This window comes from Silene latifolia, chromosome 3 (assembly GCF_048544455.1).
Source record: "Silene latifolia isolate original U9 population chromosome 3, ASM4854445v1, whole genome shotgun sequence".
Taxonomy (NCBI): domain Eukaryota; kingdom Viridiplantae; phylum Streptophyta; class Magnoliopsida; order Caryophyllales; family Caryophyllaceae; genus Silene; species Silene latifolia.
In genome coordinates, this window is record NC_133528.1 from 115,703,589 (window position 1) to 115,725,545 (window position 21,957).

Below are 21,957 nucleotides of genomic sequence, written 5' to 3' on the forward strand. Positions count from 1 at the left end.
GTATATGACGGGTTTTAATTATAAATCGTCATCCGTTATCGGATATTAAAATATCGACTAGTAACATGAATCAGTCGACATATTAATACTTGTCCGACAATGACAATATTGTATAATTAATTAATTCAATATACATTAATTAAATATAACCGTTTATATTCAATTTACGAATTAACCGCTTAATTCACCTTAGCCAGTATTATTTAATCCGTATTAAATAATTATCTCAACATCGCGTTTGACTAATTATTAGTCAATAACTCCGACTAACCGCTTAGTCATATTAGGCATCAACATGACTGTATTTTCATACCATCACATCTCACAAACGTATCCTATCGTTGTGACTTTTAGGGACCAGTTGATCACCGCCATCTGTATGACAATAACGTCAAACTTATCTAGCAAGCCAACCGTTATTGATAAACGTGGACCAACTGATAATAAAACAAAAGTATACCCTTTGATCCTTTTAGAGATTTATATGTCATTGCACTAACTGTGGAGGACATCAGCCCCAACAAGCTCCCACTTGTCCGTACAAGTGTACGTGCAATAACGTTATCCGCACTAACTGGAGGACACCGGCTCCAACACGTCCTCTAAGACACCTAAGGGCCTCCTAACAGATCTATCAGCCATCTGTAGGGTAATGTTAGTCACTTTAAAATGACTCATGTTCAGTTTCTTGCAGACAGGAAGGGGCATGACACTGACACTGGCACCTAAATCGCAAAGGGCCTTATCAATGACCATGTTGCCTATAATACAGGTAATAGAAAAGCTGCCCGGGTCCTTCATTTTAGGCGGACTCTTATTCAAAAGCAAATTACTAGACTCTTCCATAAATGAAATCGTCTCAAATTCACTCAAATTTCTCTTACGCGTCACAACATCTTTCATAAATTTAGCGTAAGTGGGTACCTGAGTAACAAGTTCGGAAAAAGGGACAGTTACCTGGAGGTTCTTCACAATGTCCACAAATTTACCTACTGTCGCTCGATCTTCGCGTCCTTCAGACGGCCTGGAAAGGGTACCCTGGTACCGACGAGTGGACCCGCAACTTTTCCTTTACCTTTATCAATGCGTGACGTCTCCACAGCAGGGGAAGATGACACGGTAGCGGCATTAGATAGCAAAATAGGATCTCCGCCACTTAAAGTCCTCGATCGAGTACTTATATCACTCGATAGACCATTCTCTTCTTCTGTTTCACTCGATCGACCAGTTTTGTCACTCGATCGAGTGATTTCTGCAGCAAACTCATTCGATCGAGTAATAATATCACTCGATCGACCAACAGCAAATTGTGCACCACTCAATCGACCAGTAATTTCACTCGATCGAGTGATAGGATGAATTGATTCACTCGATCGAGTAGAGAAATCACTCGATCGAGTATCTTGATTACACGCTGCAAGTATTTCGGTTAAGAATTCATCTAGATCGTCCTCCTGGGTATATTCAGCTATCAAAACCTCGTCTTCTTCATGAGTAAGGTTATTTTGAAAATTCATTGCACTGACTGGATCGCATATTGGAAGAAGCTTGGTTTGGTCTTTCGCGAGTGTTAACTGCGCGACTTGTTCCTTCAATTCCGATATGACCATTTCAGATTGCCGTGATATACTCATCATAATAGATTTTAATTCGGCAATTTCTTCACTTGCAGAAGGAGAGACCGGCTGCGGTACCGGCGTAGAAGGGGTAGAGACACTCTTTATTTCTTCATACAACTGAGAAAAAGGAACTCCTTGCTTATAATTCCGATAAGCAAGGGCACGCTCTACACTTGCCATGCATTCAATAGGACCATGCCCTTCCTCGCCACATCTACCACATGGCTCTATATGCTCAGTAATCGTAGGCATCCTGGCAAATAGACTTACAAAGCAACGAACAATCTGCAAGACTAATCAAAACTTTGCAGAAATGAGATCAGCCTCAAGGAATAAATTCCTTGAGACGAGAGACAACTTAATTAAAGCAACAAAATTGCACCACCTCCCCGGCAACGGCGCCAAAATTTGACACGTCTGTCGCGTACCTGTCAAAAATACCAACTGGCTCTAACTAATATAGCTAGGGATGTCGGGTCGAATCCACAGAGAGGTAGGAAAATGTCAGCTAAATCTAAGTTCGTCAAGGTAACCAAATTGGGGGGGTTTTTAAATGTGATATTCTAAGCTAATAAGAATAAGGGAGAGGAAATTAAAAGGGAGGAATCAAGCAGATAAGGAGAAACAGCTAAGACAGACGGTTCACCATAATCATTTAGTCAAGCAATCTAGGTCTCAGGTCAATGCAAACACGGTCTAAGGGGTAACGAACGTCACCTTTCGGTCCTTAATTCACCCTAGAGCGTAAATAGCTTAACTTTCGCCCTCACTACAATACCCTATTGTTCGCTACTAGTCTCACCTTTTCCAACCTTTCGGTCCAGGTCAAGGATCACTAAGAATTAAAGGTCTAATTGCGTCGACTCAATTAGACGGATACAGTTAATTGTAGCATTTAACCAACAAAGACTATACTAGCATTAACCCAATAAATCGATTACTATTCCCTCATGATTATGGATCCCCTATAGTCTTAGCCGAAGGAAATTAGCTACTCATTATTACTAAATTAACAATAACGACATATAAATAATTGAAACCAAACATAATGACAGAATTAACAAGAATTGAATTAAAGCAATTATGATAAAAACCAGAGAGAGAAGGAATTAAAGGAATAAAAATGTATTAAGAGATTAAAGTAGAATAATAATACCAATCGTTTCCAGATCTGAGTAGCAAAAAGTATAAAAGAAGCACAAAATCCAAAGAACAGTAGCAAGGTATACAGTGAAGTGAACGAACGAAGGAAGAGATCCTCTAACGTAGTCCTCCTCCTCTGTCTTATACGAAAAATCCATCCTAAAACCTAATCTATGGACTAATTAAAAAAGCCCATAAAATGATTAGGCGGAAATTAACTAAGGCAGGAAAAACCACTCGATCGAGTAGAAATAAACTACTCGATCGAGCAAACCAGCCACCAAACCACTCGATCGAGTGAAAATAAACCACTCGATCGAGCACTTCTTGCAGAATCTCCTCGATTGACTCCTTAAACTGCTCGATCGATCAATCTTGAGTATATAAAGCATTCGATCGAGTAGAAAACTACTCGATCGAGCTATATAGGCACGCTAGACTTTGAAATGCCTTCCGAAACCAGCTCACGCGTCTTCCAAATGTTAGATTTCCAAGCTCCAGCTCCTCATCCTCCATAAATGCATGCAAATGAGACGGATTAAGGCTCGGTTTAGCTCCTCTTTGGTCAACTCTTTGGTCAATTCCTGCAAATTACAATAAACGGACCAAAGTAGAATATTCGGGGGTATTTGTAGCTAGATGCTACATAAAAAGTGCAGAAATGCGTGTAAAAATGAGGTAAAAACCTTATATAAAAGACACGCATCACGGTCGAAAGCATTTTTACGCCGCCGAGCGTGGCTTTCAAAAGACCGCTGCATGTCCAACAGATCGGCTTGGCGTGCAGGTGGCCCGTGACTACGGACCGGTAGGTGGCCCCCAAATTCACAGACCGAGACGTGGCCCATGCCCACAGATTGGCGACTCCGCTGGGGATAACTAGGACACTTACGTCTTTGTGATCCCTTGATGGTGAGACTCGAACGAGGTCTTGATTGGAATACATTAATTGATATTACGGTCACGGTCGGGTTCCTTGTCCGGGCCCACAACCTAACCCTTTTCGACCAATTAGCTCGTTTCGTCGGCGTGAGTTTTCTCATCCCCGCGTTTCGAATCCCGGTTGAGTCAAGCATACCATTGACGTTACACATTTATGTTTCGTCAAAGAGCTTTCACCATCTTCGAGCACGAGGCTAGGGCACCCTCCTTACACATTTTGTTTGGATTGGTATCCCTCTCGCAAATCGGGGTTTGATTGCTTGGTGTGTAACCCACCCTTTTTAAGCCAAAACCCGTGTCAGCATGATGCATAATATAATGAACTGTGAGTGCTTATGTGCTATTTGATCATAAGTCCTTCCGTGTCATTTTCAAACTTTCTAAAACACCCTTTTTGCGCCGTTATAATGGCCATTTCAAACCTCGGTCTTTCGCCGACCGATGCACGCCTTTCTAGGCCGTCATAATGACGATTTTCAAACCCGGTTTTGTATAACCATTTCAACACGCCTTTCTTTGCCGTCATAATGACGATTTTCAAACCCGGTTTTGTATAACCATTTCAACACGCCTTTCTAGGCCGTCATAATGACGATTTTCAAACTCGGTTTTGTATAACCATTTCAACACACCTTTCTAGGCCGTCATAATGACGATTTTCAAACCCGGTTTTGTATAACCATTTCAACACGCCTGTCTAGGCCGTCATAATGATGATTTTCAAACTCGGTTTTGTATAACCATTTCAACACGCCTTTCTAGGCCGTCATAATGACGATTTTCAAACCCGGTTTTGTATAACCATTTCAACACGCCTTTCAAGGCCATCATAATGACGATTTTCAAACCCGGTTTTGTATAACCATTTCAACACGCCTTTCTAGGCCGTCATAATGACGATTTTCAAACTCGGTTTTCTATAACCGTTTCAAATCACCTTTTTACACCATTATAATCGCCGCGTCTAGACACGGATTTTAACCCGTTTTGCGCCGACAATGGCTCTTTCAAAACCCGAGAAAAGCACACACCCTTTTCTCGAGACACTTTCAGGATCCCGAGGACCATGCACCGTCCCCGAGACCTTTTCAAACATTCCAAACTCGATTTTCAAAACATACAATTTTGAATTTCAAAACCGTCTTGGGAATCAACACACTGTTTTCCGAGCCGACTCAAACTCAAACCGTCTTTTGCAAATAAACTTACGACAACCCTTTCAACTAATCGACTTGCGGAGATTTCTATCTTCGGAAGCCGCCCAATAACGTGACAAATGAATCTTTTTGAAAATTCCTATTTTCGAAAACTTCAGTCCACCATTCCAATTCTGCCTCGTGTCTATCGAGTCAAAGCAAACGTACTTATGGGTCCAATGGCGTCACGCCGTCATGATTGGATTCGTGTCAAAGGTTCGGTCAACACCGTCACGTCATAAATCGAGTCAGCACCGAGGGACCACACAAGGTCGCCCCGTCTTGTTGAGTCGATCTTTGTCTCGTCCTCTGTGTTGTCTGCGTTCAGTCTTGGAACCGTGTCGGATTGAGTTGTAATGTGAGCCATTTTTCTGCCTCAGAGCCATGGCCCCGTCTTCAACTTCGTCTGTCAACCACAACAACAATGATAACAATAGAGATGTCACAACTAATCAGCTAGCCAGCCTGCTTACCGCTCTTAAGGTCACCCTGGATCGCGTCGAGACCCGTATCGATGCCCTCGAGAACAAGAAAATTGGGGAACATAATACCCCACCTCTGACTGAGACTGAAAAGAGGCTGAAACTCTTGGAAGAACAGCTCCTAGCCCGGGGCAACAATATCCACCTTGAAAATAACCGAAGGTTCGAACCTGTTGGGGACCAAGTTACTCGACAACTTCACCCCGACGATGTGCCTAAGTTCAAGGGAGTGGAGGACCCACTCAACCACATCCGTGCTTTCAAAGACTACATGGCCATTAAGGGGGTCAAACAGGAGCTCTTTCTTGGATCTTCCCATCCTCTCTGGAGCCGATTCCTCGCCAATGGTACTACTCCTTGGACCCGAAAAACCTTACCACTTGGGATGAGATCGCAGTTGAGTTTGCCAAACAGTATGCCGACAACGTCGAAATCCAGGCCAACACCCGTACTCTCGAGGTGTTAACCCAAAACGACAAGGAAGGATTCACTGAGTTCCTAACCCGTTGGAGGAGGGTAAGTACTCAGCTGGTCAGTTAGCCGAGTGAATCAACTCGGTGGAAAAGTTTGTCAACAATCTCGCCCGGTTTATGCCAACCTACTGAGGTATCAGAATATCAAAACTTTTCAAGATCTGCAGATTCTGGGGACACGTATTGAGGACGACCTCCGAAAGGGTGTCTTAGCAAAGACCACTAGCAGGGGCTATCAGAGATCCACCTCAACCGGATCTCGCCCTTACGGTCAGACAAACAAGATTGATGAGGTTAACCTCGTCGAACTATCTGCCAAGAAAACTGAACGCGCCCAGAGATTGTTCACCAACATAGGGTCGACTTTTGCAAGTGCCTTGAAAAGGCTCATGGACCAAGGGAAGCTACAACCGATCGGACCCACCCCGGATCCGGCCGACGCCAAGAAGTCCCGATTTTGGAACCCCAACGCCTACTGCCAGTATCATCGAGGGAAAGGGCATGATACCGAAAATTGCTTCAAACTCAAGCACCTCATTCAAGACATGATTGAGAAGGGAGATTTGCCTATACCCTCACCAACTAAACCGAACAACAAAACGAATCCCCTGGGAATTCACGCCATCTCTGACGATAGCCGACCCTAGACTGCTCTCATCTCATCTTGCCAATTGACGACGAGGTGAATGTTCTGGAAAAGGATCCTTCAGACGGAGTGTTCGTGTTCGATGTCGCCACCATGCTCACTATGTTTCAGCAAGAAGTTGAAGAGGCCATAGCCGCCCTCTCTGAGAGAATCACCCGACTCGACGACGCCTACCGTCGACTCATCTTCAATTCCCCAACACCGCGTCCGAGGGAGAATTCCCCAAGCATTCAAAACTACCCACCCCAGGATGGATTGCTCCCGCGACCATTCTGGCATAGACCTCACGAAAATCACCCTCAAAATAACTACCCTCAAAATAACTACCCTCAAAATAACTACCCCCATAAAAATCGCCCTCACAAAAATATTCCCCACAAGAACTACCCACCGAGGAATACCCCTCCAAGGTATCCTCGAGACCCTGAAATTAACGGCATATGGCAGGATGATGTTGAGGATGTCTATGTCATCCCGGGGAAGGAAAAGCGGACGAAGGAAATCGGACACCTCACCTGGTCCGGACGTCCCTATCAGAATCCGAGCAACCCAGCGGTCGTTCCAACAACGAATGACCAAATCGTCCCATAGGTGGACACTCAACCAAAGGTACCCGAGAACTCAATCCTAAAACAGCTCCAGAAAGCAAAGGCCGAAATCTCAATTTGGCAATTGATCGCAACGTCTTTGAGCACCGACAGGCCTTACTGCAGGCCTTGGGAAAACTAACCATGCCCTCAACCTCTTCCCCAGACGAAATAGTGGCACACATGACAAGAGACGCCCCTGATCTGAGTAACCCGGTCGTCTTCTCCGACGAGGATATCCCCCTGTTCGGAGCCAATCATAACCTGGCCCTGTACATCACTGTACAATGCCTCCAAAAGAATATACCAATGGTCCTCGTGGATGACGGTTCCGCCGTGAATGTCATTCCTCTCAAAACTTCCCACAGGCTGGGTATCAAGGAATCTGATTTAATCCAAACGAATCAAGGAGTACGCGCCTACGACGGCACTCGTCGCAAGGTCGCTGGGCTAGTCACTTTGACCGTCGCAACCAGGCCACTGGAAAGACAGACCAACTTTCAAGTGGTCGACATCGACGCGTCCTTCAACATGCTCCTGGGACGTCCCTGGATTCACGTCGTCAAGGCGGTCACATCAACACTCCACCAAAAAATCAGGGTCCCCTTCAACGGGAAAACGATGACGATCCCCGCTTCCCCAATCAAAGCAGTTATGAGAAGAGGGGTAGCCTCCCAAGCCATTGAGGAGGACGACAATGAAATGTGGGGTTTCCAAGCCGTGAATGCCATAACTGACGAATCGACGACCTCTGAGTGTGACCCGTTCACCAACCTCGCGATCAACCGTATCATGATGCGTCAGGGTTATTTCCCGGGTTTTCCGCTCAATCCACTAAAGGACCCATTGCCTCCCTTGAAACAGGCTAAGGTCCCCAACCTACTGACAAAGATATCCAGGAGATGAACCTCCTAATCCGAAAACGCAAGAAGCACGGGGTTATCCTCCGTCCCTACCACCTGACTCTCAACGGATACTTTGTCCCCGAGGGAGAGTCCGAGCTCTACCACGGCTTTCCGGAGCCAATCTATGACTCTGTGGCTAGGGCTAGATACCCCGGAGTGGAAGTCTTCCAGGACTGCTACTTTATCCCCGACAACATCGAAGCTGCATCAACCGAGTCCAAACCGTCACCATGCCTCGACGGACAAGTTGTCACACTACTCTTTGGGGAAGATAACGTCAAACGCCTCGACTATGAGGACATCATCAACATCGCCCGAAAGACAATCGTTTGATCCAACCGCCTTGATCTCCGATCATCGACCAAGAGAAAGCCACCCGTGGTCGGGAGGAAGACCATCAAGTGGACCGATCGCCAAGGCCGCATTCTCAAGATCACAACTGGAGAAGGCCCTATGTTCAAGGAGGGAAGTGAAGAAGGATCTGAGTCTGAGTCGGAGTCAGAGTCTGTTATAGCTCCTAACACTTCGGATGCCCCAGTCAAGGTCCCCTTCCCACTGTTTTATCACAAAGTCGTGGCTGATTCAGAAGCTGAGTCTACTAAGGTCACCCCCACTCCCATGAAAGGTGACAACCTGGAGCCTGTTCCAGGGGTCGCTTCCTCTGTCGTGTCGCCTCTGATTGACCACGAGATGTCTGTCCTTTCCGAGCTTTTCGCTCGTGTCAACTTAATGAACGCTAAGTTTGCTTATGACTTGTCTCAATTTAACTGCAATGCAAATCTGAATAATTATGAGGAATTTGACTTGAGTGACTACCCACCTCACCTAGCCAAAGAACTTGACAAACGGGAAACCAGAACCCCCATCATTGAGGAAACCGAGCCTATTAACGTAGAAACCGACAATACACCTAAAGAACTTAGGATAGGGACAACCCTGGACCCCTCGGAAAGACAACAGTTCATTGACTTCCTCCACGAATACAAGGACGTGTTCGCCTGGTCTTACAGAGATATGTCTGGGATTGACAGAGAAATTGCAGAGCACCGGATACCCATTAAACCCGGGGCTAAACCTGTGAAACAGAAGCTACGCCGGATGCGTCCTGAATGGGCCCTAAAAATCAAGGAAGAAGTGGACAAACAGTTCAAGGCTGGGTTCATCAGAGTGTCTGAATACTTTGATTGGGTGGCCAACATTGTGCCTATGCCAAAGAAAGACGGAAGAATTCAGGTTTGCGTCGACTTCAGGGATCTGAACAAGGCGAGTCCAAAAGACGACTTCGTTTTGCCACATGTTGACATTATGGTGGACAACACCGCCGAGCATTCTCTCCTATCATTCATGGACGGGAATGCTGGGTACAACCAGATTAAGATGGCTGAGGAAGACATGCACAAGACTGCGTTCACTACACAGTGGGGTACATATTGCTACACGGTCTTGCCTTTCGGCCTCATCAACGCCGGGGCAACCTATCAAAGAACCGCTACCACTCTCCTACATGATATGATGCACAAGGAGGTAGAGGAATATGTCGATGACATGATCGTCAAATCAAAATAACGGGACGGCCACATCAATGCCCTCCGAAATTCTTCGCTCGTCTGCGGGAATATAACATGAGACTAAATCCTCAGAAATGTGCATTCGGGGTCACCTCCGGAAAACTCTTGGGACATGTCGTCAGCAAAAGAGGCATTGAGATTGATCCAACCAAAATCAAAGCCCTTCAACAAATGCCTCGGCCTAGGAACGAGAAGGAGATCCGGGGATTTCTTGGTCAGGTCCAGTACATCAGCCGGTTCATTGCCAAGCTCACTATGATCTGTGAACCGATATTCAAGAAGCTTCGCGCCTCCGATCACACCTATTGGGATGACGACTGTCAGAAAGCGTTCGACAGGATAAAGGAAATCCTATCCAAACCTCCTGGCCTCATGCCACCTCAACCGTGGATTCCTCTATCCCTATACCGGACTTTTACCAACACAGCCATTGGAGCAATGCTAGCACAAACAGTTGGCAACGAAGAGCGAGCCATCTACTACATCAGCAAAAAGTTCATTGAGTACGAGACGAGGTATACCCAACTGGAAAAGACATGCCTTGCCCTAGTATGGTCAACAAAGAAGCTGCGGCATTACATGCTCAGCTACTCGGTCCACATCTACTCCAAGATGGACCCGGTTAAATACATCTTCGAAAAACCCATACTAAACTGAAGGCTGTCTAGATGGACACTCATGCTGTCCGAGTTTGATCTCAAGTTTGTACCCCTCAAGGTTATCAAGGGAAGAGCAGTCGCTGATTTCCTGGCAGAAAATCCCGTCAACGAGGATCCAACGACCGACACATGGTCACTTCCTGGCAAAGACATCCTTTGTGCCGACTCCGACGCATGGGACCTATACTTTGATGGTGCATCTAATCTGAGAGGCTTCGGGGTAGGAGTCTTCCTAATATCACCAGAGGGAGAACACATTCCGATCTCAGTCAAACTAGACTTCGCCGTCACCAACAATGCCGCTGAATATGAAGCATGTCTCATCGGCCTACAAACAGCCATCACACTTGGCATCAAGAGATTAAGGGTCCATGGCGATTCCTCACTCATCATCAATCAGGTATCCGGATCATGGAAAATCCGATCTGACAGCTTATCTCCCTACCGAGCAAAGATCAATCAAGAGGGCGAGTTCTTCGACCAAGTCGACTACTTCCACTTGCCGCGAGAGGAAAATCAATTTGCTGATGCCCTGGCAAAACTTGCCGCGCTTGTCAACATACCTGACGACATGACATCAATGCCCCTATGTGTCGAGAGAAGGAGCGAGCCAGCTCACATTTGTGCCATTATCGACGACGAGGAAAGCCATGATGAACCTTGGTACCAAGCCATCCTCAATAACAAAACCAAAAAACGAATTCCCTCCCAACTCTGATCAAAGAGGACAAAGAGCCATCCGTTTACTTGCATCACAATTCGTGGTAAACCAAAATCAACTCTACAAAAGAACACCCTAAGGAATTCTCCTCCTTTGCATTGACCATCACAAAGACAAGAAGGTCATGGGAGAGGTTCACGACGGAGAATGTGGCCCTCACATGAGTGCAATGATGCTCACGCGGAAAATCATGCGGCTAGGTTACTACTGGACAACCATGGAAGCCGATTGCCGTAACTACGTCAAACATTGCCATAATTGCCAAATCTTTGCCAACATACAACACATACCACCATCCCTTTTATACACCATGACATCACCCTGGCCATTCTCAACCTGGGGCATCGACATCATCGGGAAAGTCAACCCGATAGGTACCAAGGGGCATTCCTTCGTCCTCGTCGCCATCGACTACTTCACCAAATGAGTGGAAGCACAGTCATATGCAGTCTTGACCGCCAAACAAGTGGCCAAGTTCATCCAAAACAAAATCATCTGCCGATATGGGGTACCTCATGAAATCATCAGCGATCAAGGCTCTCACTTCCGGGCGGAAACTCAAGCCTTGCTGGACAAATACAAGATCAAACGACATCAATCATCCCCCTACCGTCCCCAAACCAACGGAGCGGTGGAGGCAGCGAACAAAACTCTTGTTACCATTATCAAGAAAATGCAAGACAACTACCGCGATTGGCCGAGCAAACTCCCATTCCCACTCTGGGGATACCGAACCTCCATTCGAACACCGACAGGCGCCACACCCTTCTACCTAGCATACGGTATGGAGGCGGTTCAACCGGTAGAGTTAGAGGACCCTTCTCTACGCATCCTACTAGATAGTCAAGTCCCTGAGGCGGAATGGACCCGTCGAAGGTACGAACAACTTACTCTTCTAGACGAACGGCGACTCAACGCCTTGCACAACGTCCAGCTATACCAACGACGTATACAACGGGAATTCAACAAGAAGGTTAAACCCAGAAACATCCAGGAGGGCGACTTGGTCCTCAAGTCAGTTCGAGCACCATTACCCGTCGATCCGAGGGGAAAGTTCAAACCCAACTGGGCCAGGCCATACCTGGTCAAGAAGATACTTTCGGGGGGCGCACTGAGACTGAGTGACCTAGACGGGGAGGACTTTACAAACCCGACCAACCTAGACCAACTCAAGAAATACTACCCTTGAACCCTATCAACCAACAACCTAGCCTAGTTTTGCAACTAGCATCGACCTCAACCCTTTTCAAGTCAAGTTCCTCAATGCGTTCTGATTTGAAATTGCATGTTTTATCGAGTCTAAGCTGCGGCACCTTGCCCGTTTCGAATGTCCTTTGATCCGTCAAAGGCAACGTCCATTTGCACTACAAAAACAAACCCCCTGAACTACGAGCATGGTTTCATTTCACCTCTTCAGGTGAATACGTAGGCAGTCCCTCTTATGCCTGAGGGATACAATCACAAAACCCAATTCAAATTCACAAAACATTTCGAACTACGATCATGGTTTGATTTCACCTCTCCCGGTGAATACGTAGGCAATCCTTTCTTACACAAGAAGGATACAACCATTCCCACAATAAAATAAAACAAGCATCCCCACATACAAAAAACCCTATCAAAAAAGAAGAAAGGGAAAACCATTCCCTTTCCCACAAAAATACAAAAATGAGCCTTTCTCCCTTTCCACAAAATACCACTTTCCCAAGTGCAATTGTTTAGGATGATTCAAATCGAATTGCCTTTACCAAACGGATGGAAGAAACAAGCGTTCACTTTTTTTGACACGAGCAATCTTCTTATTTAATTAATAATGGGAGGGATTACAATTTCAACAATAAATAAAGCTCGACAAGTCTACAACTTGTCAAAGCTAAGGTGTCAACTAACACACCTCACATATTAAAACTAGTACAAAACACAAAATAACTAGCTAGTACAACATAATAAAAACCTACAACAATAATACAACATAATAATAAAGTGGGTAATGGAGGTCTTCACTCTTCCATTCTACCCTTGCCTTTTCCTTCGGGGTACATCTTCCCCTTGTTCTTCTTGTTGGCCCGCCTAGCATGGACTTCTTCCTCGGAACGGATCCTAAACGGATCTAAGACGGCGACGGCCTCCGGTCTAGCACAAGACCCCATATTCGACCCAAGATGAGCCAATGCACGGCCCACCATATTCTTGGGGCCGGAACTCCTCCTCTTCGGTGGTCTCATCACATCGGGGGTAGCTCCATCAACATATTCCTCAAAGAAGGCACGGTTGGCCTTGCCAACCTCTCGATACTTCAAGTCGACAACCTCGTCCTTACGAAACTTGGACCTCTCTTCCAAGGACGGAGCACGTGACCATTTGACATAAGCGGGAGTCACCCATGTCGTGGCAACGGGGTTTGGTACCTCCCAAAGCGGCCGAGTGGCCCACCACCTTTTAAAGAATTCCACAAGCTCGGAGTTTCGGAACACATTCTCTTGGACAAGAGTATCTTGAGCGGGCACCTTTTGTTGACGCCTCATTTGCCTCATGAGCCTTTCGGGATAAATTAAGGAAACAACCTTCAAACCCACCACCATCAAAGAACGAGGACTAGCACCCGAAGCGGGCAACCCCTTAAAGGACCTCAAGTGCCACCACGGCACCATCCAACGAATATGAGGACCACCCTCCTCCGCCAATCTTGCGGCCCAATAGGCCTCGGTGGAAGCAAAACTATCCGGGTACAACTTCTTCCTCATAGTAAGGTGACAGAAGGAGTAAGAAGAAGGATTAACCGGAGGCTCTACATACCTTAGCCTCTCCAATAGCCACACTTGGAGGATCCTTGGCGATCCAAAAGAGGGAGCTTCTCCACAAGAGCCTTCCTTGTCCAAAGCTTGGATAATCTCTCCAAGCACCAACCATGATGGATCTCTACCATGCTCCATTTGCTCAATCACATGGATAAGGGTCATGCTACCATGACATCTTGGCCCCTCCTTCTTCAAGACATCAACAAAGAGGTACACATGGACAAGGCAAAAGGCAAGAGCCCTTTTCCTAGCCACCTCCGAGACATTGACATCTAATCGGTTTGAAAAGATGTTGATAAGAGCCAACATATCCACACCATGTTGAGGGGTAATATCCGTATAATACCCTTAAATAATAGGACTATAACGTAAATTTAATATGCAATTTATTGTCATAAACGAAAAACAACAATGAAACGATAAAGATTAAGAATCAACCTCGGGTCCTTTGTAGTGCGGCGTAAAGAACAGAAATCAACAGAGATTTCCTCCTAATCGTTGCACCCAAGACCGTCTGAGACTATGCCCTTGTGCTAGAATTACTCTCTAATTGACTTGAAATATTGAGAGAGTTGTTATGTGTATTTTTCCGATGTGAGATCTGAATTTTGAGAGGCAATGTTCTCAAAACCCTAATTATTTTTGCAAAATGACAATTAGGTTACAAAAAGAGAGAGAGCTCCATTTTTGTTCATTTGGTTCGGCCAAAACCGAGTGAGAGGGGAAGCTTTTGGGCTTTTTCATTTCCTCTTCATTTTAACTCGTGGTCCGACTCCAAATTACTAAATGTATATGACGCGGTCTTATTATAAATTGTCATCGGTTGTCGGTATTTTAAAACATCGTCTAGTAACACGCATTAGCCGATATATTAATACATGTCCGACAAAAACAATATTGTATAATTAATTCAATATACATTAATTAAATATAACCGTTTATATTTAATTTACGAATTAACTGCTTAATTCGCCTTAGCCATTATTATTTAATCCGTATTAAATAAAATATCTCAACATCGCATTTTGACTAATTACTAGTCAAATAACTCGGACTAACTGCTTAGTCAATTTTCTGGCATCAACATGACTGTATTTTCATACCGTCACATCTCTCAAACGTATCCTATAGGTGTGACTTTTAGGGACCAGTTGATCACCGCCATCTGTATGACAATAACGTCAAACTTATCTAGCAAGCCAACCGTTATTGATAAACGTGGACCAACTGATTATAATACAAAAGTATACCCTTTGATCCTTTTAGAGATTTATAAGTCCTTGCACTAACTGTAAAGGACACCAGCCCCAACAAGCTCCCACTTGTCCGTACAAGTGTATGTGCAATGACGTTATCCGCACTAACTGGAGGACACAGCTCCAACAAACTCCCACTTGTCCGTACAAGTGTATGTGCGATAACCGATTCTCATATTCATTTAAAATTTCTCCCACTCAATGTAAAACAATTTGCAGATCCGGATCCGCAAAGGTCGTATTTTACAATCGATCTGAATCTAGAGTGGTTTCCCGACTAGAGAGTAACTCAACCGATAAAACGAATTCGTATTCGAGCATGGCCATGCATTTCGATTCTGACTCCTCGAGTGGCCCCGAGAAATATCGAGTACTGATAAAGGCTGAATATTTCCTTCAACTCGACTCCTTCCGATCTAAGCACGGCATGAAATGACCCAGAAAAAATCTACTTGGCCCCCTTTACGGATGACCGTGAGAAAGAAACCAAAGTCACCCAAAATCGGCCTTAGTCTCAAGAGACGGTCGATAGTCAAAAGAATCGACTCTTAGGATCACCATGGAGGTCCTATCCACGACCGGGCACCGAATGTTATAAAACATTTAGGACTCCACGTCGATGTCACAATTGTGTCCTACGAAATATCCGTATAAATCGCCTCTGTGATTGGTCAGTCAACCTTTTGACTTATGGCTCGTTGAACCCACCATCAACCAACGTCACAAAATAATTACCTTGAGTTATCACCTCACGTGGGCAATTAAGGACCAAAAATATAATGTTTGTTCAGTTCACTTTGTGGTGTTCAAAATTGTCGTACAAAACCACATGAAAAACAAAATATATAAATATCAAAACGATGATGTCGTATAGAGTACAAAAGAGAATGAATCTAATCCATAAAAGAGTACTACAACTTAGGAACACGTTTAATTCCCATGGAATTAACGTGCCCTTCATGCTTATCTTGTCGTAATGGTTTAGTAAGAGGATCTGCTATGTTATCATCTGTAGCAATCTTTTCTATCACTACTTCCTTTTGCTCCACGTAATCTCGGATTAGATGAGCTTTCCGTTGTACATGTCTAGACTTGTTGCTAGACTTTGGCTCCTTAGCTTGGAAGATGGCACCTCTATTGTCGCAATAGATGGTGATCGAGTCATTCGAACTAGGCACTACGGATAGTCCTTGTAAGAATTGACGCATCCATATCGCTTCCTTTGCGCCTTCGACGCGGCATAGTACTCGGACTCGGTCGTAGAATCTGCTGTAACACTTTGTTTGGAACTCTTCCAGTGATGCAGCGCCATTAAGAGTAAAAACGAATCCAGGACCGAGATTTCGAGTCATCTCGATCCGTTTGGAAGCTAGCATCTGCAGAATCGGTTGCGCATAGCTTTTGATCGCCTCCATAAGTCAATGCCCAATCTTTAGTCCTCCGTAGGTACTTAAGAATGTTCTTGACAGCCATCCAATGTGATTCACCCGGATCTTTGTTGGAATCGACTTGTCATACTCAATGCATATGCCACGTCCGGACGTGTGCATATCATGGCATACATGATTGATCCTATAGCCGAGGCGTAAGGAATCCGTGTCATGCGCTCTTTCTCTTCCGTGTCTCTCGGTGCCCGAGACTTGCTCAAATGCACCCCCGGAGCCATAGGAAGAAACCCCTTTTGGAGTTAGTCATCTGAATCTCTCTAGGATTTTGTCTATGTAAGACTCCTGACTGAGAGATAACATCCGTCGTGATCTATCTCGATAGATTCAGATGCCTAGAATTCTTTGTGCCTCACCCAGATCTTTCATCTGGAAATGGTTCTTCAACCATACTTTCACCGAAGTTAAGAGAGGTATGTCATTCCCAATCAGGAGTATGTCATCGACATACAATATTAGGAAGACAATCTTGCTCCCACTCGACTTGATATAAATACATGGTTCCTCGACCGATCGAGTAAATCCATTTTCTTTAATCACTTGGTCGAAGCGATGATTCCAACTCCGAGATGCTTGCTTAAGTCCATAAATGGAACGCTTAAGCTTGCATACTTTCTTAGGATGTTCTGGATCGATGAAACCTTCGGGTTGTACCATGTACAACTCTTCCTCCAAATAACCGTTTAAGAAGGCGGTTTTCACATCCATCTGCCAAATTTCATAGTCATGAAAAGCGGCAATCGCTAAGATAATCCGAATGGAACGCAGCATGACTACTGGTGCAAAAATTTCATCGTAGTGCAAACCTGGCAGTTGGGTGAAACCTTTAGCAACTAGTCGTGCTTTATAGATATCTTGTTGACCTTCCACAGAATACTTTATCTTGTAAAGCCATTTGCATTGAAGGGGACGAACCTTAGCAGGTAAGTCAACAAGATCCCATACTTTGTTCTCATACATAGAGTCCATCTCGGATTGCATGGCCTCAAGCCACAGCTTTGAGTCAGAACTAGTCATGGCACCTTTATAGGTTGCGGGTTCACTACTCGTTAAGAGTAGAATGTCATCTATGTCATGTTCCTCGACCATACCAATGTATCTGTCCGGAGGAATAGAGACTCTTCCCGACCTCCTAGGTTCCTCAGGAATATTCACCGCAGCCGGGATTGAAGGAATTGGTTCCTCCAATGGTTGCTCGGTATTTGGTTCTGGAATCTCCGACAGTTCGAAGGTTCTATCACTCTTTGCATTCTCGAGAAATTCCTTCTCTAAGAATGTCGCACTAGCCGCAACAAAAACACGTTGTTCGGTTGGCGAATAAAAGTAATGACCAAGTGTTCCTTTAGGATAACCTATAAAGTATGTCTTGACCGATCGCGGGCCGAGCTTATCCTCGTGTCTCCACTTGACATAAGCCTCGCAGCCCCAAACCCGTATAAAGGACAAGTTAGGGACCGTTCCCTTCCATAGTTCATATGGAGTCTTGTCAACAGATTTAGACGGACTTTGTTAAGTATTAGAGCGGTGACGAGAAGAGCATAACCCCATAATGAGTCGGGCAACACGGTGTGACTCATCATGGATCGAACCATATCAAGTAGTGTTCGATTTCTCCGTTCGGACACACCATTCAACTGAGGTGTTCCAGGTGGAGTTAACTGTAGGGCAATCCCACAGTCCTTAAGGTGTTGATCAAACTCGTGAGAAAGATACTCGCCACCACGATCTGAACGTAATGTTTTAATCTTTCTACCCAGTAGGTTCTGTACCCTATTCTGGTATTCTTTGAATTTCTCAAAGGATTCACTTTTATGCTTCATTAAGTAGACATAGCCATATCTACTTAAATCGTCCGTGAAAGTGATGAAATACCTATAGCCTTCTCGTGCGGTGATTGACATAGGTCCACACACATCCATATGTATGAGTCCTAATAGGTCAGCAGCGCGCATTCCAACACCTTTGAAGGAAATTCGAGTCATCTTACCGATGAGACATGATTCACACGTGCCAAATGATTGAAAATCAAAGGCCGAGATAGCTCCATTCTTTATGAGCTGTTTTACGCGTTTCTCATTAATGTGTCCCATACGGCAGTGCCATAGATACGTTTGATCTTTGTCACCAACCTTTAACTTTTTATTCATTACGTGTAATATTTCGGTGGTCTGATCTAAAACATAAATTCCGTTCATGGAGACTGCCTTGCCATAAATCATATCGTGTAATGAGAAAATGCAAGAATTATTCTCTATTACAAATGAAAAACCAAGTTTGTCAAGTGCGTAAACCGAAATAATGTTTTTCGAAAGACTGGGTACATAATAGCAGTTATATAAAAATAACTCAAATCCGCTAGGAAGCTGGATCACATATGTTCCCCTTGAGACGGCAGCCACTCGTGCTCCATTCCCAACACGCAGGTCCACCTCACCCTTTACGAGGGGTTCGATGTTTCGGAGCCCCTGCACATGATTACACAGATGAGAACCACAGCCAGTATCTAGTACCCAAGTTCCGTAACTTGCGTGGTTAATCTCAATCATATGAATAAAAGTAGAAGAAGAAGACATACCAACAGGTTTAACGCGACCTGCTTTTATGTCCTCATGATAAACGGGACATGTACGCCTCCAATGCCCAGTCTTGTGGCAATGATGGCATTCCATGTTTTCGGTCTTGCTCTTTGTCGCGCCTGATGAGTTACTTGCCTCACCAGGCCCACTCTTACCTGACCCTGACTTCTTGAACTTCGGTTTGCCTACTACTAGGTCTGCTTGAGCTTTGCCCTTACCCTTGTTTGTCACAACGAGAACATCTTGTTTCATGCTCCCACTGAACTTCATGTCCTTCTCGGTCTGTACGAGAAGGGAGTGCAGTTCATGGGGACTTTTCTTCAAATCATTCATATAGTAATTGGCTCTAAAGAGCGCAAAACCATCGTGGAGTGAATGAAGCATGCGGTCAATCACAATGTTCTCGCTGATTTTACAATCAAGCGTCTCCGATTTCTCGACATTCTCAATCATGCGAGAATGTGTGGGCTAACCGGTTGGCCCTTTCGGAGTCTCGCATCAAAGAAGCGAGTGGTATGCTCATAGGTCACGATTCTCGGTGCTTTCGAGAATTCCTTGGTGAGCGTGGTGAAAATCTTGTTTGCACCTTGGGCTATGAAGCGTTTCTGCAAATTGGATTCCATTGCAAAAATGAGTACGTTTTTAATCGCACCCGCTTCCATGACGAAGTCGCTATACGTGGAGACCTCGTTAACTCGAGCCGTGGGGCCTGGGGCTGGCGGGAGGGGCCCAGTCAGATACTTGAGCTTCCCGTCGCCAGTGGCGGCATTCCGTAATGCCGCCTCCCATTCCGCGAAGTTTGATCCATCATTCTTCGTCTAGTAGCGATTCATCCGATTCATAAAGATCCGAAGCCAGGACTCACGGTCCAATGTGGCACTTGGCATTGGGTCATCGAGGATGCCAGCCATTATGTTATTAGCAGTTTAAAAAACGTGATCTACGCTGAAAAAGAAAGAAAAACAAAAACGAAATAAGCAACTCATCGAGGTGATTTAAGTCTATTAAAAATTCATTTTAATCGTGTAGACTCAAAGCACTTGCATAATTGATCTCCCTCAAGAATAATACAAGTGATCCCAAGACTCAATTTCTGTAAATTGATAAGCCAACTGTTTAGCTAATTCTTCCGTAAGAACTCTTGGTCGATAGATTTCCGTAAATCCTATCTATAGTCCACCATGATCACAGGATCGTACGAGTGACCATAGCGTTGAGATAAAATAGGTCAATCGGTTCCAACTTACCCGACGTAGAAGGGGTCATATTATGCCTACCGACGAAGAAGGGACTCATTGGAGTTTGACCTATAAAGACCATTCTCAATTTTGGTTTATACGAGGAAGATCCCATCAACTAAGTTTAAATTCATTTTAAGTGAACGAATAACTAGCAACTGCATGAATGAATTAATTTAGATGATGGCTTAAATCGTGTGACATATGAATGTCATAGAAAACTAACGCGTGACCTCTATATGAGTCAGTTTTCATGCAATAATTAGGTGGTTTGGTTTTTAGCTAGGCGGAATATGATGCAATCTATCGTTACGATAAAATAAATAAATGAATGCAATACGTAAATAAAAATTCCTAGTGTGGCTTATCCTAATAAAAAGAACATAATACAACTTTGAAATCCACCGTTGGACCCGAGAAGCTTGTCTTGATGTTCCATCTTTTCCATGCAGCGGGAGTGAGCATCCGATCTCCATCTTTGGAATTCTCAAAATTACAATTAAAATTTACAAAATATAAACCTATTTACATTCTAAATAAAACTGTAATTACAAAAAAAATAAAAATGGAGATACGAGATCTCAAAATACAACCAAGACCGTGTTCCATCATTACGGTAACACGTTCTACTAAGGCCACACTAAGTTACAACTGTTTGTAAAATGAATAAATACGTAATAAAAAGCATTCAAGGCATTCAACAATAACGATAAATGAAATGCACCAACTAAATTAAATTTATTCGTGACATAATTCCGTAATTATGTTAAATTTATCCAAACCACCAAAGATAATTAAAATTATGTGATAAAACCGCTTCTATCAGTTTAATTTTAATTCATCATAATCCGTTACTTTAAATGCTTTAAAATAACTAAATGGTACATTGGTGAACCGTTTCACTATTAAGCGAATGCATAAAATCCGTATTATGCACATAATATGGCCAAAAACCGAATTTTTTTTTTTTTTTATTTTAGCTGCTAATGCCGTGAGCAGCAAAAAAAAAGAACAAAACAAAAAAAATTTCTTTCTTCTCACGGTTTGGTCGAGAGCAACCCTAAAAAAAATTTTTTTTTTTTTATTTTCAGCATGAATGCCGAGAAAAGAAAAAAAAAACAGCAGCTCAATGAACCGTGAGCTTCAACAAGCAATACCAAGACGATTTGACAAAACCCAATTGCAATTTTAACATAATCCGGATTAAAACAAAATTACAATTGACATGATCTTAACATATTGTAATGAATATCGATTACAAGAACAATATGCAAGGAACAAATCGAAAACGAAACAAAACATCCGTGTATATACATAACACGGTTTCCAAGAAAAAAACGAGACAGCCGTGGGCAAAAAAAAATTCTGCCGTGATGAATAAAAGGCTGCCGCACGGTTTTTTTAATAAAAAAAATATCGATTCAATTCCGTTTGATGAAAATCACATAGAAAAATTTACGTGGCCTCGCTCTGATACCACTTGAGGGGTAATATCCGTATAATACCCTTAAATAATAGGACTATAACGTAAATTTAATATGCAATTTATTGTCATAAACGAAAAACAACAATGAAACGATAAAGATTAAGAATCAACCTCGGGTCCTTTGTAGTGCGGCGTAAAGAACAGAAATCAACAGAGATTTCCTCCTAATCGTTGCACCCAAGACCGTCTGAGACTATGCCCTTGTGCTAGAATTACT